Consider the following 27,911-nt stretch of genomic DNA (forward strand, 5'->3'; position numbering starts at 1 on the left):
GTTGCTTCTCCTTTCTCATGGCCACTAAGTGATAGGGGCTGGTTGAGATCAGCGGATGCACTTTGTAAATGGAGAATGTTCTCACACCTGTTCTGCATGGCTACTGAACTGGGCTCTGTTGTGACAGGAAGCCTGCTCTCTCCTGTTCAGATTAATGAATACAGCTCTAACTGTTAATCCAAAAGCAGTCAAGCTTACATCCAACAATTAGAGTCCAATTTCTATATTCAGATAGCATGCATGCTATTTGGCAGGCTTTCCCAGATGTCGCTTTGGGATGCAACTGTGACTCTGGCCTGGAAAATGGCTTTGTAATAATTGCTACTCAACTCAGACAGCAAAGAGTTGGTTGCAAAGGCTCCAAGCCAGGATTAACAATCTGGGTTTCAAAGATCTGGATAAGCAATAGCGGGCAACCAAAGTGTTTCTTTTTTCTCTCCTTTGTTGTTAAATTGATTTTTTAAAAAAATCTGCATATGAAAAACCCTACTTGAACAAGATACCTTCTTGGAGAAGATATAATCTAACTGAGATCTACATCTAAACAACATAACCCATAACTTTGTTTCTAATGATTTAATCTTCCCTTCAAGAAGCTCATCAGAAGCTTCTCTCCCCACCCTGAAGATCAGGCCAGATCTATCACTGTCTAATCTAAACACATTTTAATTTGGTAATCATCACTTTAATTTGAATCATTTCTATGAACAGAGGGGGAGATGTAAACAACAAGGTAGAACAGCTACCCTTCTATTACTGTTGGAACTTAACAGTAATCAGGTCAACCAGAAGTAATTAATTGAGTTCTGATCCAAGTTATATGCTAGGGGTGGCACAGTGGTTAGAATGAAGTACTCCAGGCTACTTCTGCTGACTGCCAGCTGCCAGCAGTTCAGCAGTTTGATTCTCACTGGCTAAAGTTTGACTCAGCCTTCCATGGTTGGTTAAAATGAAAACCGAGATTGTTGGGACCAAGTTGCTGACTATGTAAACCACTTAGAGAGTGCCATAAAGCTCTATAGAGCAGTATATAAGTCTAAGTGCTGATGCTATTATTTGTTCTCAGACATATTTGACAGTGGTGGGATTCTACCGGTTCGGACCAGTTTGGGCGAACTGGTAGTAAAAAAATGCTACCGTTCGGATGAACTGGTAGTAGAAAAACAGCTACCGGTTCAGCCAAACTGGTAGGTCTTTCTTTTTTTTTTCCTCCCGATGATCAGCTGTTCTGACAATTAACTGTGCCAGGATCTCCCTTGCTGTCTTATTGCTTCAGCCAAGAGGTTTCCCTGAGGCCCAGGAAGCAAAAAAGAGCACACGGGGAGGTGTGCCCCCCCCTCCATGCTCCATTTTTTGCTTCCTGGGCCTCAGGGGAGCAAAAACAGCCCCCCAGGAGGTTTTCCTGAGGCCCAGGAGACAAAAATAAGTGTGGGGGAGGTGCTGCACAAAATAAGAAGCCATGCCCACCCAGTCACATGGCCATGCCCACCTAGCCACGCCCACAGAACCGGTAGTAAAAATATTTGCATCCCATCCCTGATATCAGAGATATTTCAAATGCATTTAGAGGGGGGTATGGAGACAGGCAAAGATGCAATCGAAAGCAACAATAACAACAGCAACAACAAAAAGAACAGAAAGTCCAACTCTTGGAGTTCAACTTTCTCTGTTCAATCTCCGGTGTATTTGTTATTTGTTTCTGTATGCTGCTTCTGTTGATTTTGCCTTTTAAATAATGTTTCCCTCATTTAAAAAAAAAAATCATTTTAATCTGTTTTCAGATTCTGCAAACTGCCCTGAGAATCTTCCTGAAGGGTGATACATAAATCCTTTATAACTAACCAACATCTCCTTGATGCCTGACTGCACTGTCCCCATTTGGTTTATTAGATTCATCGGATTAAAAATTAAATTAAACGTGGGGTTTATCAACTAAAACCAGAGACCTCCTCGCAAAAATTCTGCCCTGAAAGCATTTACATGTAGAAGAGAATTTGTTCTTTTTGTGGCTGAAATATACCATTTCTCAGTTCTCTTCCATTACTAAAGGTAAAGGTTCCCCTCGCACATACGTGCAAGTCATTTCCAGCTCTAGGGGTCAGTGTTCATCTCCGTCACAAAGCCAAAGAGTCAGCGCTGTCCGAAGACGTCTCCGTGGTCATATGGCCGGCATGACTAAATACTGAAGGTGCACAGAATTTTCTACTTGCATTTTTACCGGCTTTCGAACTGCTAGGTTGGCAAAAGCTGGGACAAGGAACAGGAGCTCACTCCATCACGCAGCGCTACGGATTCAAACCGCCAAACTGCCGACCTTTCTGATCGACAAGCTCAGCGTCTTAACCACTGAGCCGCCGCGTCCCTCTTCCATAACTAGAGAGTTCTTATTCCCTCAGAAATCGGTTGACTCTTTCATTACATTTTATTTTCTCCTGACAGTAAGACACCCACAAGATCTTTCCCTCAAGCAGTATCAGAGTTCTCCATTGAAAGCTTGCTTCTCATACAGCCTGATAAAGCAAGAACTACAAATGCCCTTAATGTCCATGCAACGGGGGCAGAAGGAGTCAGCGCTGAGCAGTAGAAAGAGAGAGACAGTGGCAGGAAAAGAAGAGAAGCCAATTTGTTTCATAAGGAAACCAATTTGGGAAGTGTCCCTGAAGTGAATGCCCACCTCTCCAACTCAGGTCCACTGCGAGAATTAAAAGATGATATTCAAAGTGAATTAAACTGATTAAATCTGACAGACCTTTTGTTCCACTATGGCTGGTCCTATTCAGAGGACACCCCTGTATGATGGGATGTGTATAAAGATGTTCTATCTGTACAGAATTGGACCATCTAGTCCAATCTCAAGCACAATGGAAAAAGTCTCACCCTGGAGATAGAGTAGCTTAAATTCCTGGGCTGTTGGAGAAAGGAGACCATTAATTTCTGTTAGATTCTTTTTTTTTTGTCCCACTCTGTCCCATAGAAACATAGAATCATAGGGCCAGAAGAGATGTTACAGATCTTCTAGTCTGTGATGACCCAGGATGTGACACAAAGATAACAAAGTCACAAAAGTAAAATAAATTCCCTTTAATGCCTCTAACTTGGCCCCAATGTCCAATTATCCTCGGCTGGATAACAAACTCTTCAAAAAACAGTCTACGAAGGGTAGAAATGCAGTCCAAACCCAAAGTAAAGATAATTAGAAATAAAAAAACCAACACAAACCACACTGAAGTAATGAACATGACTGGCCAGGATGATAAATTGCAGACTGTCAAAGGATAACGCAGCACCCACAGTCGGGAGGATGCCAAAACCCAGATAAGGCTCAACCAAGATAATCCTTTGCTTCCAGCAAGGAGCTCTGTGCAAACGCCCCACTTATATCCTGTTCTCCCAGCTGCAACTAATGAAAGGGATCAGGGCCCTTTTCTCTCTTGCAAGCCACATTGCTCCCTTCTTCATTCTTCCCTGCATGCCCTAGGATGAAGAGTGGGTGGCCCTGGGTCTTTCTCTGAATGCCCTGCCAGACTGTGCCCTTCCCCTCTTTCTTCTACAACCACCGGATCCACACTCCCACTCCCTGTTGGCTGCTCAATCTCCCCCTCAGAATCATACTCCAACAAGGTCATGACATAGTCCAACCCCATACCTGCATTCTAATTACTGCACCACCACAGCTCTGGCACTTTGCAAGAGGAGGGATTAAAAATAGAGTAAAGGGATGTCTCAAAGGTGCTTTTTTCAAGAGGCAACTGGACTTTCTGGTTTGGGACAACCACGGGACAACCATGACCTGGATGACTGAGAATCTCCAAGGATTCTCCAGGGATGTCGCACACATCATCACTTCAACTCATACATGACACAGATCACATCATTTGTGTCCTTTGTGACATTAAGTCCTGAATCCTAGTTGATTGCAATAGTACTGTTCCTGAAGTTACTAATACGCTTTTAAGTTGTAGTCTAAGGGTTAGAGCCACATTATGTCAGTCTCGTTGGTTCTACTGAATTCAGTGGGACAAATTAATCATTGATTTAATTGGGTCTAAACCGTGGAATATGTGAATGCAAACTTTAAATAAAGATGGCTATCTAAATAGATGGTGAACATAAAGCTATCACTATCTTTATTTAATGACCCTATAATCCCTTGTGGAGTCTGGGCAACTGAATGAAGCTAGCAGAATGGCTGGATGCCTTTCCTATCACCAATGCGGAGTTTTGTTCAGCAGATATATTCTCAGTGTGCCCAGAGAGAGAAACATCTGCCTTTAACCTAGGATCGAACTCACAGCCTCCTGACTGTGAGGCAAGAGCTCCCACTCTAGGCCACCATACCATTCTGATGAACACAAAGCTATATTCTGGGGAAAAAAAAATTCCATATCCATGTTCCTAATAAAATGTTCCCCTAAAAAAAAAAAAAGCTAGGAAAGAACTTTCTGTAATTTTGCTGCAAACAGCAACCACAACAAAACAAACTTTGTTGGCCTTTAAGCTCTTTGAAAAATATACAGGGATAGCGTGCTAAGAAATAGAATCAATCAATTATGCACAATGTCTCATGTTTCCAGAAAACAGATTTAGTTACAACAAACAAATCTTTGAAAAGTATTAGGTGTTTGCTCTATCCATATCCAGCCCAGAATTGGGGAAAATAGACATGGATATTCAGTATTTCTGGAAGGAATAAGTGTCCTCTTAAAACTCATAGGGACACAGTAAGGAAACTATCATGAGGATTTCCCATTGTTACTATCACCTCCCTTAAAAGAATATTATTTTAATCACACAAATATTCTGATTGCTCTTCCTTTTCTACCCTGTTTCCATTCCACTGCACTTTCCTGGATAGATTAATTTGTCCTGAAACCTGATTTTTTTTAAGGGATCTTTAGTTAAAAAGAGTGTTCGAGTGTGTGCATTACTCACAAATGTCTTCCGGAAAGAAAAATATTTCCCTTGATAATTGCATGCCTTTTCCGAAAAAAATAATGAAAAGTGAATGACTGCTGGCTTTTGAGTTTAGAAACAGAGCAGCTATTAAGATTCATATCTCTTTAGCCAAGAAGAAAGAGTATCCTAAAAATACAGACAGGGCCTCTTTAAAAGGGATTTGAAAAGGTTTGGGTAGCAACATTTCTCATGTCTGGGTAAAAGACCTTCTCAAGTCAAAAGGAAGTCAACTTATTTTCCAAAGCACCAAAGAGCAGGACAAGAAACAATGGATGGAAACTAATCAAGAAGAGAAGCAACCTAGAAGAAAGGAGAAATTAAATTAAGAAGAGACTGGACAAGCCATTTGTCTGGAATGGTATAGATCATCCTGCTTGAGTAAGGGGTTGGACTAGAAGACCTCCAAGGTCCCTTCCAGCTTTATTCTGACAGACATTATTTTTTCCTGTTGCTCTGCTAGTCTAGTGAAGAGAAGGATCAGGGGAGACAGGATAGCATCTTCCAATATTTGAGGGGCTGCCACAGAGACGAAGGGGTCAAGCTATTTTCTAAAGTGCCTGTAGGCCAGACAAGGAATAATGGATGGAAACTGAACAAGGAGAGATTTAACCTGGAAATAAGGAGAGACTTTCTGACAGTGAGAACAATCAACCAATGGAACAGAAGTTTCCTTCGGAAATTGTGGGAGCGTCATCACTGGAGGCTTTAAAGAAGAGATTGGACTGCCATCTGTCAGAAATGGTGTAGGGTCTCCTGCTTGGGCAGGGGGTTGGACTAGATGACCTACAAGGTTCCTTCCAACTCTGTTAATCTATATCTTTATACACACTGAATTAAACCTATGGAACAAGTTGGCAGCATAGCACAGATAAAGCACAATATATATATATGGGATGCCACCATTGTGCCGAGGGATACAAATCCTTCGTAAACTGATTGTTGGAAGTACGACTAACGGATGGGACAATTTACAACTCCTGGCTTGATGTATGAAGCGCGGAGGTTCTGAAGCTGTCACTTAAGGTGTGTTAGAATTGGATGACCTGCAACATTCATCCCCTCTTCTTTCTGACAGGCCTTCTGTTCTGAAGACCACGAAGACATGACAGATAAAGAAAACCAGAAGTGACCTAATCATTCTTTGAGATAGAAATTGGTGGGGGGAATAGCTCCACTCTAAAAGGCCAGCAGATGGGTTTAAATAGGAGGAGAAGAGCAGGGAATATGCTTATGCGAAGAAGCAGCAATAAATTAAAGACGTTTATCATGCTAGGAAAGAAAAAAATCACCAAGACTATTATGGTTAAGATGTCCGGCAAATAAAAATTATGCAGAAATCCCTCCGGTTTGACATCGCTGTTTGTTTGCTGATATTTTCTATTTACAAGAGAGAGAGAGAGAGAGAGAGAGAGAGAGAGAGAGAGAGAGAGAGAGAGAGAGAGAGAGAGAGAGAGAGAAAGAAAGAAAGAAAGAAAGAAAGAAAGAAAGAAAGAAAGAAAGAAAGAAAGAAAGAAAGAAAGAAAGAAAGAAAGAAAGAAAGAAAGAAAGAAAGAAAGAAAGAAAGAAAACTAATCAGGGTATTGTCTGGGCATACCATTTTACAAAAAGGATAGAGAAAATAACAATAACAACAATAACAATAACAACAACAGCAATAACAGCAATAACAGCAATAACAATAACAACAACAATAACAATCATCATCATCATCATCATCATCATTATATTTGCTTGTTTATGTTCCTGTTAATTATAGTAGCATACTTGTAATTATAAACCACATTCATATTTTACCTCAACATAACACTTTTTCTTCATCTGATTCCTACCTCTTATCTCTAACCATTGATAAAACCTATTCCGCGTTAAATAATATTCTGTGTCTCCTTCATTTTTTTATTTTCAATCTATCCATCTCTGCACAATCCAATATTTTCCGCATTATATTTTCATCTTGTGGGGTGTTCTCATTTTTCCAATATTGTGCAAATACAATTCTCACTGCCGCCAACACATGTGTAACATTAAATATATAATCCCTTTGTCATAACTTTCTGGTATTATACCTAACAAAAATATTTCTGGTTTAAAATTATGTGTTGCAACACATAGATTTTTCTTTCTTTTTTAGCCACGCAACTCAACGATGACTCTACACATTTCTGGGGAAGGTCATTGAGAAGAGGATTGGTCTGTTGCTGATGGAGAAAACAGATTATCTCCTACTTTGGGGTAAGATAAAGTTTTCCCTGTCCAGTCATGTCTGACTCGGGGGAGGGGTGTTCTTAACTTAACCAAGGGAGCCAGCATTGTCTATGGTCATGTGACCAGCATGACCATATGTTGAAGTGAATGGAACACTGTTACCTTCCCACCAAAGTGGTATTAATCTACTCACATTTGCATGCTTTTGAACTGCTAGGTGGGCAGAAGAATAGCAGTTCACCCCATCTTGTGTGGTGCTTGAGTCTCAGACTTTCCAGCTGACCAACTCAGTATCTTTAACAACTGAGGGCCTTTTGGCTAATCCCAAGTAATCCAGCACACAAGATAAGTCACTCCTTCCATTTGTTCGAATCACTGGCTTCTCTCCATCCTACCAATTGATGCCAATTCTCCCCTGGTAGACATCTCGTTCTGGCAACAAAGCTTCCATTCTCTTAATCCAACAGCCCCAGGACCAACAACAATACAATTCTTATCACTCTCTTTTTGGATCAGTGGAAAAAGCCCGTTGGCCTGAATTGTGAGCTTTTGGTCTCTGGAATTGTATCACAGGAAGTCTCTGGAGCTTTGTACATGCAGGAGTAAAAGTTATCTTGGAATTAAGCCCCAATATATATATTTTTTTGCAGATGCATATGCTACCAATTCTTGCTTGCCAATTGTGAGCAATTGTGTGGTTAGTTTAATCCCCGTATGTGAGCATGAGCAAACCCCCTGATTGTCCAAGACCCAGAAAACCAAACAACCAACTTATTTCGAAGACACAGTTTCAGCCTTTCAAAATCCGAACTTCCACAAAGTTCAGTTAAAAAAAAAAATCTCTATTACATCCTCCACAATATCCATTTTGTGCATCTCCTGTGATGAAGAATGTTTCAGGATTGCCCGAGCGTTTTAGAATTTATTATGAACTCCCGTAAAGTATGCGTTGTGTGGCTCCCTCAATTTATTCAGCTTTAGTTCCTGGGAATAAATTCGCCTCTCCCAACTTGAAATGCCTCGCACAAGTAAAGACAAAATGAAAAAAACATAATCAAGCCACCCACTGGCTCACGAGGGAACCCAAAATACATCTATAAAAGAGGAACAAGCATGAAAAATAGAAATGAAGCTTGTCTTAGTCTGGTCACACTTTTAGCTGATACATGTGTACCTGTTGCAAATTGTACCTCTCTCGGAATCATTTTGTGTGGCTGGCAGTCATTGGCGTTGCAAGTTGATTTCTCAGGTCATAGCATCTTATCTTCTTCTTCTTTAGAAAGTCCAGGCTGGTTGGGATAACAGAATAACAGAGTCAGAAGGGAGGTCTTCTCGTCCAACCCCCTGTTCAAGCAGGAAACTCTATACCATTTCAGACAAATAGCTGTCCAGTCTCTTCTTGAAAGCCTCCAGTGTTTGGAGCACTCACAAATTCTGGAGACAAGTTGTTCCACGGATTAATTGTTCTAACGGTCAGGGAAAGTTTTGAAAATTAAGCATGTCTAAGGGAGCCATCCCACTGACTCCTTTTCAACTGTGATCTTCTGCCTTCCATGCATGATTGTGGGCAACCAGCCACCAAGAAGATAACAGATAAAAGATAATCAGAGTTGGAAGGGATCTTGTAGGTCATCTAGTCCAACACCCCACCCAAGCGGGAGACCCTACACCATTTCTGACAAATGGCGGTTCAATCTCTTCTTGAAAGTCTCAAGTGATGGTGCTCCCACTACTTCCGAGGGCAACTTCTGTTCCATGGGTTGATTGTTCTCACTGTCAGAAAGTTTCTCCTTATTTCCAGGTTGAATCTCTCCTTGATCAGTTTCCATCCATTATTCCTTGTCTGGCCTTTGGGTGCTTTAGAAAATAGCTTGACCCCTTCCTCCCTGTGGCAGCCCCTCAAATATTAGAAGACCTTTATCATGTCTCCCCTGGTCCTTCTCTTTACTAGACTAGCCAAGCCCAGTTCCTGCAACCGTTCGTTGTATGTTTTAGCCTCCAGTCCCCTAATCACCCTGGTTGCTCTTCTCTGCAGTTTTTCTAGAGTCTCAACCTCTTTTTTATAATGTGATGAGCAAAACTGGATGCAGTACTCTAGGTGTGGTCTTACTTAAGCATCAAAGAACTATTGTCTGTCTCTGTATTAACCACCTTATTACTTTGAGTTGCACATGAAAGAAATTCAGAAGTCCATATTGAACACAAAAAATCAATGGGAATAGAGCTGGAAGGGACCTTGGAGGTCTTCTAGTCCAACCCTCGGCTCAAGCAGGAGACAAAATGGCTGTCCAGGCTCTTCTTAAAAAACTCCAATGATAAAGCCCCTACAATTTCTGGAGGTAAATCGTTCCACTGGTTAATTGTTTCACTGTTAGGAAGTTTCTCCCTTATTCCAGGTTGTTTCTCCCCTTGTATATTTTCCATCCATTGTTTCTTGTCTTGCCCTCAGGTGCTTTGGAAAATAAGTTGACCCCCCTCATCTATGTGGCAGCCCCTCAAATACTGGAAGACTGCTATCATGTCACCCCTAGTCCTTCTTTTCTCTAAACTGACCCTACCCAGTTCCTGGAACCATTCTTCATATGGCCCTTAATCAACTTAGTTGCTCTTCTTTGCACTTTTCCAAAGTCTCAACATCTTTTCTTTTTGTAATGTGATGACCAAAACTGCATGCAGTATTCCAGGTGTGGTCTTAATTTTAATATTCACTAATGATGGAAGGTTGATTTCAATCTGTTTTTTACTAGCAGCCTTTGGACCTTTTCATTCCGAGGATTTGGCTCATCTAATTTTTCAACACGAAATATTGCTTCAGCCTAACATTTACAGAGCATTTGTTCTCACCAATAATGTGAGTTCTAAAATCAATGATTTAGAAAGGACCGCAGGGATAATTTGGGTCAAGTATTTGCAATGTGAAGAAAATCAATTCTCCCATCTTTTATCTTTTTCTCTTCCTTCTTCTCTCTCTTTTTCACCCACCCTTCCCTCACCTTGTGAAGAAGAAGCTGTTCAAAATCAGAATAGAACCCTTTAGAGATGAATTAAGCCGTTCGTCTTGTCGTTCTTGTTTTTTTTTTCTTGGAATAAAAAAATACACCTGAAATGATCAAGCTGGGAATTTTCCCAGAGAACTCCCAAATTCTCAGTTTTTGATTCTTGAACTTTTTTTTGGCACAGAGATTTTTCTGCTGCCTTTAAATTTGCAATCATTCTAGATTCCTTTCCCCCTCTCCTTCAGCTCCCTAGAATTAGTAATGAACATTGCATTTCTCTGAATGCTATTAATCACAACCACTGTGGTACAAAGTGAATTATCTACTCTTCACGGGAATCTTTAAAGATGCCATAAAAACATGTCTGTACCAACACTTCATAAACAAGCCTGTGAGCTTGGCAATATCAGCATTCAAAGTATCTCTTTTGCGGCTTTTATAAATTCAAGGTGTCTATATTACAGGAAGCAATTCTTCTTGTAAAGTTAATATTATAACTCCTCCAAATCCTACTTTAGAGAGTGTAATAAAATAAATGATCAAAGCATCTCTCTCTCTCTCTCTCTCTCTCTTTCTCTGTCTCTCTCTCTCTGTGTGTGTGTGCGTGTGTGTGTCTGCCTGTCTCTCTGTCTCTCTTTCTCTCTGTCTTTGTCTCTCTCTCTCTCTCTCTCTCTCTCTGTGTGTGTGTGTGTGTGTGTGCCTTTCCCTCTATCTATCTGTCTCTGTCTGTCTGTCTCTCTCTCTCTGTCTGTGTGTGTGTGTGTCTGTCTCTGTCTGTCTCTCTCTTTGTCTCTCTCTGTGTGTGTCTGTCTCTCTCTTTCTGTGTATGTGTGTGTGTGTCTCTCTCTCTCTGTCTTACACACACACACACACACACAAACACACACAAACACAAACACACACACCTAATTGTAAATATTAAGCCTTGTGTACTAAAACTGTACAGGTAGTCCTCAACTTAATGAACCCAAAATTTCTGCCATTTTAACTTTGAACAGCCACTAAATGAATTGTTGTTAAGTTGAGAGCTGTCTGTTAAAACCCTCAAGAAAGTTAAGGATCCCAAATGCATGACTTATGAACGTAAAATATTTTGATTCTGGAGCAATGATGCTGTGAAGGCACCCCTTTCAGTATAACAGGGAAAAGGCTATAACTGGCAAGAGAAACACTGAATTTGACTTTCTGTTTAGCCACTGGTTGTTGGAAGAAATATCCTTCTGGGTTCAGTTCCAAGTGGGGAGGAAAGACCCTGGAACCATGGAAGCTGCTTGGAAAGGTGGTTTATTGATGAACAGGTTGGGTTCCTGGGCAGAAAAAGGGAAGAGATGCTGAGAGTGCCTGGGTTTTATACCCTCTCTGGCTTCGAACTTCCTGGGGCACTTGAAGAGTATTCCGATTGGTTGTTGTCAGAGGTCATAGCTAGCTTTGTAGGTTGTCCATGTGCTAAGTTTGGTTGGAACAAATGAAGGGCAATTAAATGAAGGGCAATTAAATGGCTCTGCCTGAAGGAGGTAGATCTTTGTTATGTAGAATAGACTGGCCCAGGCCTTAATGGCCCACTAACAAAAGTGGGAGGGGGGCTGAGTTTCTGCCTCTCTGAGTTTCTACATCTCTTTTAGGGGAAATATTCTGCCTTTTTAGTATATCCTAAAATATTTCATTTTCCTAGGAGAGGGGTGGGTTCTAACTTCCAACATGGTGAGCCAGATCCATCAGAGTCACCACAGAGCAACAGTCTAGAAAACCAACAGAAAACACTGTTATGTCTCATTGCAGACTGCATGCCATAGAATCATGAATTCCAATTACAGAAAGACAGATGCCAATTAAATGACAGAGAGGGGAGAGGAAAAGACTCTGTAACAACAGAGAAGTTCAACAGTAGAAATCCAGAAAGTATAAAACAGTAGATTTCCTTTCAGTGTTGAAACACAGTGGTGGGATTCAATTTTTTTTACTACCAGTTCTGTGGGCGTGGCTTGGTGTGTGTGGCAGGGGAAGGATACTGTAAAATCCCCATTCCCTCCCCACTCCTGGGGGAAGGTTATTGCAAAATCCCATTCCCTCCCCACCCTACTAACCTGCTTTCCAGCTCTGTTCTCCTGTGCAGGACAACAAAAGAAGACCCAGCTGATCAGCTGGGACTCGGGAGGCAGAGAATAGATGGGTACGGGGCCAGTCAGAGGTGGCATTTGCCAGTTCTCCAAACTAATCAAAATTTCCGCTACCGGTTCTCCAGAACTGGACAGAACCTGCTGAATACCACCTCTATTTAAAGAGAGGTGAGGCAACCATCTGTTTGTGACCTTCCCCTTCCAGTAGATGTGATAGTTACAGAAAAAAAGAAATTTTGGATTAAATCCTTGCAATTGTAAATACAAAATATGCATACAAATATAGATATTCTCCATCTAATCAAACAGTTGTGCTTTGCAGAAATTCTGTGTTGTCACATTTCTAAATATTTGATAAGTAAACATTTAGCCAACTGTTAAAAACGCAGGGGAAAGGCATTAGTCAGAGGTTGATGTTTGCAACAATGACAAAAATACAGATTTCAGTGTTACTATTTTAAGTCGCTGCTCATTCACAATCTCACACTTAAGGCAATCGTACAACTGTTGCAGATTGTCAAAATATTTCAAGAGTCTGCAACCATAAGATTAGGACACTGCCTTAAGATTTTTCAAAGAAAGGAAGAATGAAAACACTATCAGCTTCCATGCCATGGAGAAGTATGTGCATGAAATCACAAGTCACTGTTTTGATCTATGGAATGTCACAAGCACGATATTAGCGAGATGAAATAGTCATGCCTTGATTAATTGTGGGCCAGATGTTTAAAGATAGTTGAGTAATTTGATCTTTGCAATTCCTAATACAAAGCAAATTGATCTGCATTTTCTGGTCTCCATCATCTACCAAATTTTGCTGGGTGTGTGTGTGTGTTTCTCACAATAAGATAGCCATTCTCCTGGATGTCAAAGTATCAACTTACACATTAAAGTGTGCCTTGAAATCGCACCTGGTCAAAATTGTAATACAAAGTTTTCCAACAGATTTTGAATTGAAAAAATAATAATAAGTCAAGAGATGGAAACCAGTTTGACAGTGTTATTCTTCTAATTAAAGCCTCTGTAATTGTAAATTATTTCACATATTGCTATGCTGCTCAGCAGTGGTATGTTCCATGTGTTTAGGAGAAATGTGTAAAGATAGAAGGTAGATTAAAAGGGTTGGAAGGGACCTTGTCAGTCATCTAGTCCAACCCAAGCAGGAGACCCTACACCACTTCTGACAGATGGCAATCCAATCTCTTATTGAATCCCTCCAGTGATGGTGCTCCCACAATGTCCGAAGGCAACTTCTGTTCCGTGGGTCGATTGCTCTCACTGTCAGAAAATTTCTCCTTATTTCTAGATTGAATCTCTCCTTGATCAGTTTCCATCCATTATTCCTTGTCTGGCCTTCAGGAGCTGTTGACTATTCAGGTGACCCTGAGGGCACAGATAAACCTCCAAGTGCCCTGAATGACTCTCAGAAGGAGGGCTAATGACCAGATGACTGCAAGGAATATAAATCGTTCCATCCTCCACCCTTTAGTCAAAATTGAAGAAGCTCCTTGGATGAGAAGCAAAACGTCTTCAAGGAGAACCAAAGTCCAGCTGCCTTTTGGGAAAATAAAATAAAAGCACAACTTTGGGACAATTTGCCAACAAATTTGCAATCTCCCTGTTGTGTTCTCCTCCAGTGGGTAAATACTGGTGGCAACATCTCACCAAACCTGTGAAAAGCAATCAGAATGTTGGTATTTATGTGACAAGGAAGTTGAGAAGGTTTAATTCTTCATTCCTACAGGTTAGGAAGATTATGTTAAGAAAAAGATAGCAAAGCAAGAACCAAGTCTTCAAATAAATACATAAATTGGAAATTGGAAAGGGAGGGAGAGAGAGAGAGTGGGTAAATTTCCTGATGTGGAACCGTGGAATGGAAGGAAACGAGCCATCATGAGTAACTGCCTAGTTGGCTGCTATGAAATTCATGTTGCCATTAGGTGTTTGGAGTTGTGCACTGTGGAATGAAGCCTTTCAGAAATAAAGCTACCCTGTTTTCATTTCAAAGACAAGCAATAAGTGGAATTATAACTATTTCTGAACACTCCAAGCAGGAATAATCAGCTCGTTGCAACCAGCCAACTGCCCCGAGGCTCTTAAAATAAGAAGTTTACTTTATGTTCCACCTGAGAATATCTAGGATTTGTAGCCAGGGATCCAGCTAGGCGGAAGAGACTGATTATGTAGCTAATAAATAGAGCAACCGGCAATGAGAAGAGAGTATATAATGGAAGTAAATTAAGGCAGCTTTAAGATGGAAGGAAACAGGAGCAAATTCCGTTTGATAACCAAATAAATAAGGGACATTTTATGGAGCATGTTATGCATAAAAATGCTTTCCCTGTAGAGAAATAAGCAAACATTGCGGAAATATCCTTCAGTTATCTGTTTGGTTTAACCTGGACAAACAGCTGGTTTTCAAAATAGGTATTGCATGACTCTTGCACCTGCATTAGTTCTTAAAGACAAGTGCAATAAATTACTATTAAATCCCTATATCTACTTACTTAGCCATAGAAACGGCAAGTAACAGGTCCCTCCCTTTAAGTTGTCTTCTTTTATCATTTTAATGCTGTTATTTCTGATTTATCAAATGCCCAAAGTATGGAAGGGTGTTTTTTTTTGTCTAGTTAAGTTACTAGATCCCATAATTACGTTATTTAGAGCAATAGCACTTATATATTACTTCATAATTCTTCATAATTCTTAGTGCACTCTCTAAGCAGTTCCAGTAGTTTACAGAGTCAGCATATTGCCCCCCAATAATTTGGGTCCTCAATTTACTGACCTCAGAAGTGTTGATACCACTTTATAATGCTTTGGTAAGACCACACTTAGAAGATTGCAACCAGTTTTGGTCTCCTGAAGAAAAATAAAATAAAATAGAATTCTTTATTTGCTAAGTGTGATTTCCATTCTTCCTCCAGACTCTGGGTCCTTGGTTTCCAAATGAGATGCAAAAGTTGCTCTCATCAGAAAAGAGGACTTTGGACCACTGAGCAACAGACCAGTTCTGTTTTTCTTTAGCCCAGGTAAGACGCTTCTGATATTGTTTGTTGTTCAGGAGCAGCTTGACAAGAGGAATCGACATTTGAAGCCCATGTCCAGGATCCGTCTCTTTGTGGTGGCTCTTGATGCCCTGACTCCAGCCTCAGTCCACTCCTTGTGAAAGTCCCCAACACTTTTGAATGGCCTTTACCTGACAATCCTCTCCAGGCTGCGGTCATCCCTGCTACTTGTGCACCTTTTTCTTCCACACAACTTTCTATTAATGTGCTTTGATACAGCACTTTGAGAATATCCAACTTCATTTGCAATTACCTTTTGAGGCTTTCCCTCCTTATGGAGGGTGTCAATGATGGTTCTCTGCACAACTGTCAGGTCAGCAGTCTTTCCCATGATTGTGATTCCTACTGAACCAGACTGAGAGACCATTTAAAGGCTCAGGAACCCTTTGCAGGTGTTATGGCTTAATTAGCTGATTAGAGTGGAACACTTTGAGCCTAAAATATTGAACCTTTTCACAATATTCTAATTTTCTGAGATTGTGGATTTGGGGTTTTCATGAGCTGTAAGCCATAATCATCTCAATTATGATACATCACGGCTTGAACTATCTTGCTTTGCATGTAATGAGTCTGTCTCATATATTAGGTTCACCTTTTAAGTTGCATTACTGAAATAAATGAACTTTAGCACTATATTCTAATTTTTTGAGTTTCACCTGTATGATGAACGATTGAAGGAATTAGGTATGTATAGTTTAATGAAAAAAATGACTAGGAGTGCCATGACAGCAGTGTTCCAAAATTTGAGGAGCTGCCACAAAGAAGAGGGGGTCAACTTATTCTCTAAAGCAACACAAGAAGCAACGGGTAGAAACTAATCAAGGAGAGAAGCAACCTAGAACTAAGGAGATACTTCCTGACAGAACAATTAATCGGAGAAGTTCTTTGAAGTTGTGGGTGCTCCAACATTGGAGGTTTTTAAGAAGTGATTGGACAACCATTTGTCTGAAATGATACCGTGTTTCCTGCCAGAGCAAGGAGTTGGACTACAAGTCCACCAAGGTCCCTTCCAACTCTGTTATTTTGTTTATTTATTATCTTATTTCTTATCTTATTTTCACATGAACTTTCTTTCCTCGCCTCCCCTGCTGAAATGGCTGTCCCCAAGAGGAGTAGAGAAGCACCATTTTTTAAACATTCATCTCTTCTTCTCTTGTCAAAATTTGCCCTAGAACAATAAGCCAAAGCAACATCACCTGTTATGAACTTCAATCTTTCACTTGTTCTGTTTTATGCCTCTTTTCAGTGGCAGGCTGGTGGCTCTATTGGCTGGCCTTGTTGCCCTGTTTTGAATGCAGCCCTTCTACTTTACGACTGAGCTCACGGTGCTAAATCTTAGGGTTTTAAGGGAGTCCTTGTGGAAGAATTGTATAATCTTATCGAAATAGCCCTAAGAGCTAGTTAATGCTATGCTGGTCGTGACACTGTCACTCTGTCAGCACTCGGAGTTATTTATATTCAGAAGACCTGTGTCATCCTCCTGGCTGCCAGACTGTCAGATTGTCGTAGGGAAGGGGGGGGGGTTGGAATGTCAATTCCTGTCTGGGTTGCTTAAACCTCCAAAATACTGTCTGAATATAAAACCTGCAAAACGCAGCAACCTTCAGGAGCTCGGTTTTTCTTGTCTCAATTTCAGTGGTTTCATTGATGTTCCTCGGCTAATTTATTTCCCTTTCACCAGTAGTGTTGGAAATATTCTCAGATCATCAACATTTGGAGAATTCAAATGTCTAAATTGTTTATAGCACAAAGTCCACCGAGACATGACAGCAAGGTTGCTCTGATAGCCACCCATAGCCTTCACCATAGCTCCACCTGATCTGGCAGGCTTACTAACAGTTAATCAAATTCTTCCCCTCCTAAGTTTTGAGCAAAAAAGAAAAGAAAAAGAAAGAAGTAGGGTATCAGAAGAGACAAGGACAATCTGCAGTTGACAATGGCATTTTTTCTCATCTATTATATATACTATTTCATTTTTGGATGGAACAGATAGAATCTGACCAGCGTAAGAACAGTATTTTGCTCCATGTCCTCTCAAGAAAATAAATCCAACCAGGAAGCAAACTTTGTATAAACATTTGATGATGATGATGATGATGATGATGATGATGATGATGATGATGATGATAGAACAGTGGTGATAAGTGTCCTGTTAGAACAGGGGCACAGAGGTCTCCAAACTTGGCAACTTTAAGACTTGTGGACTTCAACTCCCAGAATTCTCCAGCCAACTCCCAGAATTCTCCAGAGGTCTCCAAACTTGGCAACTTTAAGACTTGTGGACTTCAACTCCCAGAATTCTCCAGCCAACTCCCAGAATTCTCCAGAGGTCTCCAAACTTGGCAACTTTAAGACTTGTGGACTTCAACTCCCAGAATTCTCCAGCCAACTCCCAGAATTCTCCAGAGGTCTCCAAACTTGGCAACTTTAAGACTTGTGGACTTCAACTCCCAGAATTCTCCAGCCAACTCCAGAATTCTCCAGAGGTCTCCAAACTTGGCAACTTTAAGACTTGTGGACTTCAACTCCCAGAATTCTCCAGCCAACTCCCAGAATTCTCCAGAGGTCTCCAAACTTGGCAACTTTAAGACTTGTGGACTTCAACTCCCAGAATTCTCCAGCCAATGCTGGAGAATTCTGGGATTAACTCCGAACTCAATGCTGAAAAGTCAAGTCTTAAAATGTCAAGTTTGGAGACCTCTGTGTTAGAAAGTGTAAAAGATCAGTTTATCTTTAAATAGTTTTATTAATTTATAATACACCATACAAAGAGAATACAAAGGCAAATAGTAGAGAAATTGGGAAAGGAAAAAGGGAAGTAGATGGTGGGGGAAAGCGAGGGAAAAAGAAAAAAAAAGGCATTGACTTCCAACTCCTTTAGTGCAGTAAAATAAGGCATTAAGATCTACCCTCAACTTTTTACTTTTTCATAGTAATAGAAACTAGCCATTTCTATAACAACAAATCTACCTAATTGGTAAAACCCAAAATTAAAATTTCATTTTCTTGGTCCACCTCAAGCACAAAGTCCAGAAGTGGTTTCCAAGTAGAAATGAAGGTATTTGTATTTTTCTCTTTAATCAAATCAGTCAATTTAGCCATCTCTGCTAACTCCATCAGTTTTTGTAGCCATTCATCCATTGTGGGGATGGAGGTGACCTTCCATTTCTGTGCGTAGATCAATCTTGCCGCCGTCAACATAAATAACATCAGAGTTCTGGATTTTGTAAAAGATCAGTTTAGACACAGATCATCATGGTGCAAATCTGTCAATGTAGTCATCACTGTTGATATTGACCAATGTTGACAGTGACCAGAGTCGATACCAACTTGATGACAATGATGATGTTATGAGATCTGGGTCATCTCTCTCTCTCTCTCTCTCTCTCTCTCTGGTGGTTCAGTGGTTTTAGAATAGAATAACAGAGTTGGAAGGAAGCTTCTAGGTCATCTAGTCATCCCCAAACCCCCAAAACTTTAACCTTACACTTTCTACTATTGACCTCACCCCTTTCCTAAGGGGTCTGTAGGGGGCGTGCATAAGCGCACCAACGTGCCTGCCATCCCTGTCCTATTGTTTCTTTTATTTTTCTTATATGTATCCATGTATTCATAACTATGTTTTTACTTATACCTATTATCTTGTAAGCAATTGACAAATAAAAATAAAATAAAATAAATAGTCCAACCTGTTGCTCAAGCAGGAGACCCTATACAGTTCCATTTCTGACAGATGGCAGTCCAGTCTCTTCTTGAAAGCCCCCAGTGATGAAGCTCCCACAACTTCGGAAGGAAACTTCTGTTCCATGGGTTGATTGTTCTCACTGTCAGAAAATTCCACCTTATTTCTAGTTTGAATCTCTCCTTGATCAGTTTCCATCCGTTATTCTTTGTCTGGCCTTTGGGTGCCTTGGAAAATAGCTTGAGCCCTTCCTCTCTGTGACAACTCTTCAAATATTGGAAGACTGCTATCATGTCTCCCCGGTCCTTCTCTTCCCTAGACTAGCCATGCTCAGTTCCTGCAACTGTTCCTCATATGTTTTAGCCTCTAGTCCCCTAATCATCTTGGCTGCTGTTCTCTGCACTCTGAGTTTATTTGAACCCAGAGCAAATCTTTTAATGCAGTGTTGTAGTTTGCCAGAGTTACAAGTGGTCCTTTTTTTTTTCATTGGCAGGAAGTCTTGATTCACCTTGCCTTCCAGATGCTATCCATACCATCCCCATAAAAGCTCCAGCTTTCATGGTCTTTTCTCTGTTCAAAACCTCTCTGGCAGCTGGTTCCAGGGAATGGTCAGTTTGTTGTCATCCTATCTCACAGAATTGGATTTTGAGAGTCAATGTGATGTAGGGCTTAAGGCAGGGGCGTCAAACTTGATTTCATTGAGGGCTGCATCAGGGTTGCTGGGATGGGTGTGGCCTGGGTGGGTGTGGCCAGCATGACATCACTTGTGTTGGGCACCTGTGGTGGTGTTCTGACCAAGGCTTCCTGAGACTGTAATTTAAGCACACGCTTAGTCCAAACAACTCTTGTTTTATTTCAACGCTGGGAATTATGTTCATTCCCAGCCTGTAATGAGTCCCAAACAGTCCCTCGAGATAAGCACCCACCTTTCTCTCATTTGAATTGCTGCCAACAACTAAAGTGCCAAATGAACTGTAAAAAGCCAAATGGAGTACAAAGTCCACACAGACCTTCAAGGTTGAATCCGAACAGAGCGAATGACTTTGCTTCCTGCAAAGGTTTCTCTACCTTTGTACCTCCTTTATACCTTATGGGAGGGGCAATCACCTCCAAGCCTTACTCCCAAGTTGCCCCTTTTGTCTTAGCTGCTCTTGCCTTCTAGCAGCCCTGGGCACACGTACTGGGAACAGGCTCCCTTTGTTCCTCTGCCTTGCTGCTGCCAGACTCTGAAGGCTCTGGAGTCAGCGCACAACTCCCAGATGGTCCTGGCCCCATCTCTGCATCAGACACAGGGCCCTCATCTGAGTTCTCCCCAAACTCCTCGGCTGGTCCCTGTTCTTCCCCACTGTCCAATTCTGCTGCCATCTGCACAGGCTGCCAGTGAACCAAAACAGGTGGCCCGAGCACTCTGCCAGCAAAAACGGAGCTCGGAGGAGCCACACGCGGCCCTCACAAGCTCTGTTTTTACTGGCAGAGTCACCATAGGACCAGTCCTATGCTGTTTCCAGGGTGTCTTCAGGGATCAATTCTAAGCACCCTGCAGGCCAGATCAAGGACCCTGGGCCTTGAGTTGGACACTGCTGACTTAAGGTTGGTGGCATGGGAGACTTGGGATCAAGACTTTGCTAGGAAATAAAGCGGCATTAAAAAACCGGGCAATAAATGTAACACAGATTTAAAGCAAGGTGGTTCAAGATATTTTATTCCAGGACCAGAGGTAATTTAAATCACAGCAGGGCACTGATTGGATTATATATGTATATTTAAATTTAGTCGCCTGGAAGGAGGGCTGTGATGATCAGGCCTTATTATTTGAGCTCTGAGATATTTAAAGTAAAGCCATGTTCATCATGCTTGCAAACTGTTTTAGGAATAACACATAAGACTGGCAAGAGTGGGGAAATGTAGAAGGGCACAGTTTTCAGAATTTGGGTTTATATCTACATACCGGTAATAATAGCTATTAGAGACTTCCCTTTCATCCACTATAAATACCACAATCGTTACAATCCACCACACTTATTAGATTGTCAATGGATCCTGATTGAGACAGTCCCACCTATGCAGAAACCTGCTTTTATATAACATAAGATATAGAATAACAGAGTTGGAAGGGACCTTTGAGGTCACCTAGTCTGACCCCCTGCTCTAGCAGAAGACCCTATACAATTTCAGGCAAATGGCTGTTCCGTCTCTTCTTCAAAACCTCCGGTGTTGGAGCACCCACAATTCCTGAAGGCAAGTCCTTCCACTGGCTAATTGTTCACACCATTAGGAAATTTCCCCTTCAGTTTTAAGTCCTATATTTATGGATAGTACTAGAGACATCTCAAATAAAAGCTCAGGATAATAAATCAAAATAAAAAAACAAGCTTACAAAGAGTTTGCTTTATCAGAAAGGCTTTTTTTAATCTAATAGGGAAATAAGGAAGGTTTTTTTTTTTTTTTTAAAGGAAGCTAAGTATCAAGTGATTTCTGCTATTTACTCTCAAAAATGTTAAAGTGTAATTTAAAAATGTTTCTGGTGCATCAGTGCGTAGCTATAAATAATTATGGCAAATACAAAGAAGTTGCCCTCAAGGCTGTATCATCACCTGTGAGGGAAGTAGGCAGATTCAAAAGATGATAGTAGATGATAGACACACAGAGAGAGAGAGGGGGGGGTTGCAGGCAGGCAGACACAGAGAGGTGGAGAGACAGAGAACTGAGAATAAGAATGATAGATAGATAGATAGATAGATAGATAGATGGATAGATAGATAGATAGATAGATAGATAGATAGATAGATAGATTATATATATATATATATATATATATATATATATATATATATATATATATATATATATATATAGAGAGAGAGAGAGAGAGAGAGAGAGAGAGAGAGATTATAGATACATAAAGATAGAAAGATATAGATAGATAGATAGATAGATAGATAGATAGATAGATAGATAGATAGAGATAGATAGGCAGATTATAGATACATAAAGATAGATAGATAGATAGATAGATAGATAGATAGATAGATAGATAGATAGATAGATAGATAGATAGATAGATTATAGATACATAAAGATAGATAGATGATAGATAGATAGATAGATAGATAGATAGATAGATAGATAGATAGATAGATAGATGATAGATAGATAAATAGATAGATAGATAGATGATAGATAGATAGATAGATAGATAGATAGATAGATAGATAGATAGATAGAAAGATAGATTAGATACAGACAGATAGACAGAAATTGAGTGACCAGACGTCAATTTGAATTTTGATTTGCGTTTAAATTAAGGGCCATTTGCTATGGCTACTTGATGCCAACACTAATACCATGTTTCTCCAACAATACGGCCTCCACCAATAAGAAGGCCCAGCATGTTTTATCAGCATAAAATCAAATTAAGCCCCTCCCCCCAAATTAAGGCCTATATTAAACATGCAAAATGGGAGGGAATGGCAGGGGGGGGTTACCATTAACTTTTGTTGCATACCCGGATATGGTGCTGCCTGCGTTGATTTTGGCGTTGGTGGGGCACTTCGTATCAGGAGACCTTCCTCCACCATTGCTTTCCCTTCTCCCTTGCTGCCGCGGCGTTTAGAGCAATGCCACGGCGTTTGGCGCAGCCACGCGCAGCCAGCCAGGGCTCCTCCCTGCAACCGGAGCCCGGTGGAGACACTCGGCTTCAGGCGCTCCTCTCCCCGCCTTCCCTTTGCCTTCAAAGGCAAAGCCAATTCTTTTAAAAATGACACCCTACTACCGGTACGACAAAGCCTCCCCTGCCCGAGAGGGCAGCCCAACCCCACGTGGGGAGGCGAATCTCCCGGGGCCACAGCACAGGATCGGCTTTCGGCCTAGCCGTTTTTTCAGGGGTCAAAAAAAAAAAAGGCCCGGCCTTATTTTGTGAGAAACACGGTAGTATTTCCTATTTACTTCTGTCCATCTGAAAGGCTGCACACTCTCCCAAGAGGCCTCCCTCCCGTTTCGTTCTGTGGCCTGTCTATAGTATAAGCAACCCGCCAGGCCAAGAGAATTTGGGGGCAAATTCTAGGTCTAGCAATCCATTTTATTAATGATATTGGCTGAGGATGATGGACGTTCCTTGCAAAAAGCATTTGCATTGTTTAGATTGCCTGATGCGCAATGAAGACCTTCATAAGGTGTCTGTTCCGAATTTAATCTCATAATCTGATTTTCTGATGTTCTATCGCTTGCCAGGAGATTCAGCAAGTGGCAGCACCTGGTCAAACTCATTGGGGGTTGAAAGCTCAGAAGGAACTCAGCCAGAGTAGAACTTAGATGGAATTCCACCAGGAAAACCCAGGACTGTAGGCTACACCGAGATCACAACAGAAGAGATTGGCAAGCCACTTGATCACCACTTCCAAAAAAAAAAAAAAGATAGTGATGTGTTTATCAAATCATCAAGAGTTGAGTTTAGTTACAAGATAATTGTGTCTTTGTGTCAGTAGTGGACTTTCTAGACTGGTTTCTGAAGCTAATTATGGTCTGGTCCAGTGGTGGGATTCAAATATTTTTACTACTGGTTCTGTGGGTGTGGCTTGGTGGGCATGGGAGTGGAAGGATACTGCAAAATCCCCATTCCCTCCCCACCCCACTAACCTGCTTTCCAGCTCCATTCTCCTGTGCAGGGCCACCAAAGAAGACCCAGCCAATCAGCTGGGACTCGGGAGGCAGAGAATAGATGGGGGTGGGGCCAGTCAGTGGTAGTATTTGAACTCCATCCGAACTACTCAAAATTTCTACTTCTGGTTCTCCAGAACTGGTCAGAACCTGGTGAATACCACCTCTGGGTCTGGTCTAATTAATACTTGGTTAGAAACCTTTGGGGAATTCCTGGGCTATAAATTAAGACCAGGCAATTTTTTAAACAAAAAATCCTGGAAGAATACAATGGTTTTTCAAATTACTACACAGAATTTTTTTATGGATATGTCTATGAAGTCACCAAGAGTTCAATTAGACTCAGAGGACATTTTACCTACTTTAATTAGGGGCATTAATAAGGCTGCCTTCTCACTTTCTCCAGTAACCTTCTTTTTGGAAATCCTAGCATTTGCTCTGAGTGATAATTGCTTTCAAAAAAATTAAGCACCTCATTTACAAATGCAAAATTGTTGTTTGGGCCAACTCGGATGGCACACATAGGAGATTGCAAGGCCCAAGACACCCTGCATCTCTGCAAAAAGAACTGCTCCCTCCAAAATTCACTGCTGAATTTGAGCCATTTTGCACGGCGTTAATGACAGCAAAATAATTGCTGTAAATTGCTGAGATAAGACACTGGAAATTGCTATCGAATGCATTAATAACTTAATGGTTAATACCTCCCTTTGGGGACTATTAAAATATGAAACAAGCTCTTCTAATGCTGCATTCTTCTATCTTTGTTGCCCCTGTTTGTGATGCAGCAAGTGAAAAGAACAGCTAGTAAAAGTTGATGGAAATATAAGATATAGAATAATAGAGTTGTAAGGGACCTTGGAGTCTTCTAGTCTAACTCCCTCTCATCCCTATACTATTTCAGACAAATAGTTGTCCAGTCTCTTTTTGAAAGCCTCCAGGGATGGACTACCCAACGACTTCTGGAGGCAATCTATTCCATTGGTTGATTGGTTGATTAATTCTAGATTGCTTCTTTCCTTGGTTAGTCACCATCCATTGGAAATGATGGGTGTGATAGTTCCATCTGATCCATTCCATAGATATTAACAGATTAACAGAGTTGGAAAGAACCCCCTGCCCAAACAGACTGCCATCTGTCAGAAATGGTGCAGGGGTCTGCACCATTTCTGACAGGTGGCAGTCCAGTCTCTTCTTGAAAGCTTCCAGTGATGAAGCTCCCACAACTTCCGAGGGCAACTTCTGTTCCACTGGTTGTTTGCTCTCACTGTCAGAAAAGTTCTCCTTATTTCCAGGTTGAATCTCTCCTTGTTCAGTTTCCATCCATTATTCCTTCTCTGGCCTTCAGGTGTTTTAGAAAATAGCTTGACCCCCACCCCTCCTCTCTGTGGCAGCCCCTCAAATATTGGAAGAATGTTATCCTGTCTCCTCTGGTCCTTCTCTTCACTAGACTAGCCAGGCCCAGTTCCTGCAACCGTTCATCGTATGTTTTAGCCTCCAGTCCCCTAATCATCCTGGTTGTTCTTCTCTGCACTCTTTCTAGCGTCTCACATAGCATGGTGACCAAAACTGGGTGCAGTATTCTAGGTGTGGCCTTACTAAGGCTTTGTAGAGTGGTATTAGTACCTCATGTGATTTTGAGATGAGATGAGATGATAGTTCCATATGATCCATCCCTGTGGTAGTTACTAGATCATTTTGGACCACTCATTTTAGTTTTGGAAACTGAATGTCAAGATGAGCTGAACCCGATTTTGATAATCTATAACATCTGATTCCCCTCACCTCTTCAGACCCACTAGGGAGCCATCAATGGTGTAGCCCAATTTTTAACCTCCAAGAACTCAACTCAATAGGCTTGGAGGTAGAAAAGCACCTCTCTTGCTACCAAATCTCCAAAGCAATTAGCAGCACTGATTATTTCCATGAAGCATGCTCTGTTCTTGTCAAAATCTTCACCAGAACAACTTCCAAATTATAATACAGCTGTAACTGCCTATAACCACACTGTTCACTGGAGGGGGAAATGCAGAAGGAACATCTCAAAAAAAAATGAAATTAATTAAACAGGGCAATATTTTCAAAGCTCTCTGAAGATGAAAAGCTTTTCGGCAATTCAAATTATGAATAAATCACCAAAATTATATATGGGATTTTACTGCATAAACCTTACAACTATGCAGTGGTGGGATTCAATTTTTTTTACTACCAGTTCTGTTGGCGTGGCTTGGTGAGCGTGGCTTGGTGGATGTGGCAGGGGAAGGATACTGCAAAATCTCCAATCCCTCCCCACCCCACTAACCTGCTTTCCAGCTCCGTTCTCCTGTGCAGGGCAACCAAAGGACACCCAGCCAATCAGCTGGGACTCAGGGGGCAGGGAATAGATGGGGGTGGGGCCAGTCAGAGGTGGGATTTGCTGGTTCTCTGAACTACTCAAAATAATATAATACATATAAAGAATATGTCCTACATTTGTATATTAAACAGTCCCATTCCAGTCAAAAATTGATTTCCCTCACAATGGAAAAACCAGTAGGCCAAGGATGGGGAACCTTTTATGGCTCACTCAGGAATTCTGGGAGTTGAAGTCCATAAGTGATAAAAGAGTCGAGTTTCCCTACCCCTGTTTTAGATCATGATCTTCTTTCGTGTATTAATTTACAAACTTTCTAACAGTTGTCACCAAGCAGCACCAGACAGGTTTACAGAATAGCAGAAGAGTTGGAAGGGACCTTGGAGGTCTTCTAGTCCAACCCCCAGCTCAAGAAAGGGACCCTATACCATTTCAGACAAATGGTTGCCCAATTTCTTCTCGAAAACCTCCAATGTTGCAGCACACACAATTTTCAGATGTTTCCCTGATTAAATTGTTCTAACTGTCAGGAAATTTCTCTTTATTTCTAAATTGGATTATTCCTTGCTTAGTTTCCTTCCATGGCTTCTTGTCCTGCCCTCAGATGTTTTGGAAAATATATTGATACCCTCTTCTTTATCCCTTTAGATAATGGAAGACTCATATCTAATTTTAATACACCAACTATAATTATTTCAGTTTGCATTCTGATACGTTTGCGCTATGCATCTGCTTTTCTAAAAATTCCACTCCAAGATTCGAAGTTTGTGATTTCTTTTTCGTGCTGTAATTTCTTCCAAAAGTGGAGAGCACAATCCAAGTTCTTTCCACCTCAGCTATTCTTTATCTCACACTGACAAAGAATTCTTTGTCGTCCTGTATACTCCGTGATAACATGTACCCTTCAATATTCTAATTCGTCACATATTCCTGGGGAGTTTTGTTTTCCAAGGACATAAACTCAAGTGGGTTGGAAAACCAAGTGGAATATCTGACTCATCTTTAGAAAGAGCAGGCTGCCTCGCATTCCTTTCAGAATTAATGCACGTCAGATAATGTTTATTTTAGAAACTGAACATCTCCTTCCGTGAGCCTAGTTCATAAGAAAGACAATTATATGACAAGGTTTCGCCTGGTTGTCGAAGAATACAAGCATTTTTTCAAGTTAGGGGCAAACCAACTTACGTTTGAAATGTCACACACTAAATCTTCCACTTCCAGACTGCCCTTTGGCTCTGCTCAGAGAATGCAATTAAGTTGTCAGGTATAAGGCAGATAATGGAAGGAGACCACACAACAGTGGGGGGAGGTGGGGAAGAGTTAAGGGCTGATTAACTCAAATGGGAGCAAGCCCATTTCCACCCATGCACCACACCACGATTACACAAAACAGGGCACCCTAGAACATTGTAAGGGGAAAGGCAGTGAACCAAGGTCAGATTCTGGAGAAACAAGAATGACCTTCATTAATTTTACTTTTATTTAAAGTGGGTGACGTCCAACGGATCCTATAACACTAACTATGGCTAGGGTAGCTACTTTGGGCATGTTCTACAGAGGGTGTTTTTTTAAAAAAAAAATAAAACTCATTGAGAGATTTATATCTGCAGTGTAAAATAACCAGAATGTATTCATTTGTGAGAGGTGTTTTTCCCCCCTATCGTGTTCAAAAGATTCTCAGAGGCTTCCAATGTCACAGAATAAATTAATTATGTATTAATTGACTTAAACAGTCTTAATCTAAGCAAATATAAAGTAAACTTTCTGATGGCAAGATCTGTACGACGATGGAACTATTCACCTAGGGAAGGTGTTGGTTCTTTATCTCTGGAGGTTTTTAAGAAGACGTTACTGCTTACAGATGGTTTAATTGGATCT

This window comes from Notechis scutatus, chromosome 5 (assembly GCF_049901735.1).
Source record: "Notechis scutatus isolate UNSWTSFEM ecotype Mainland chromosome 5, rNotScu1.2, whole genome shotgun sequence".
In the NCBI taxonomy this organism is placed as follows: domain Eukaryota; kingdom Metazoa; phylum Chordata; class Lepidosauria; order Squamata; family Elapidae; genus Notechis; species Notechis scutatus.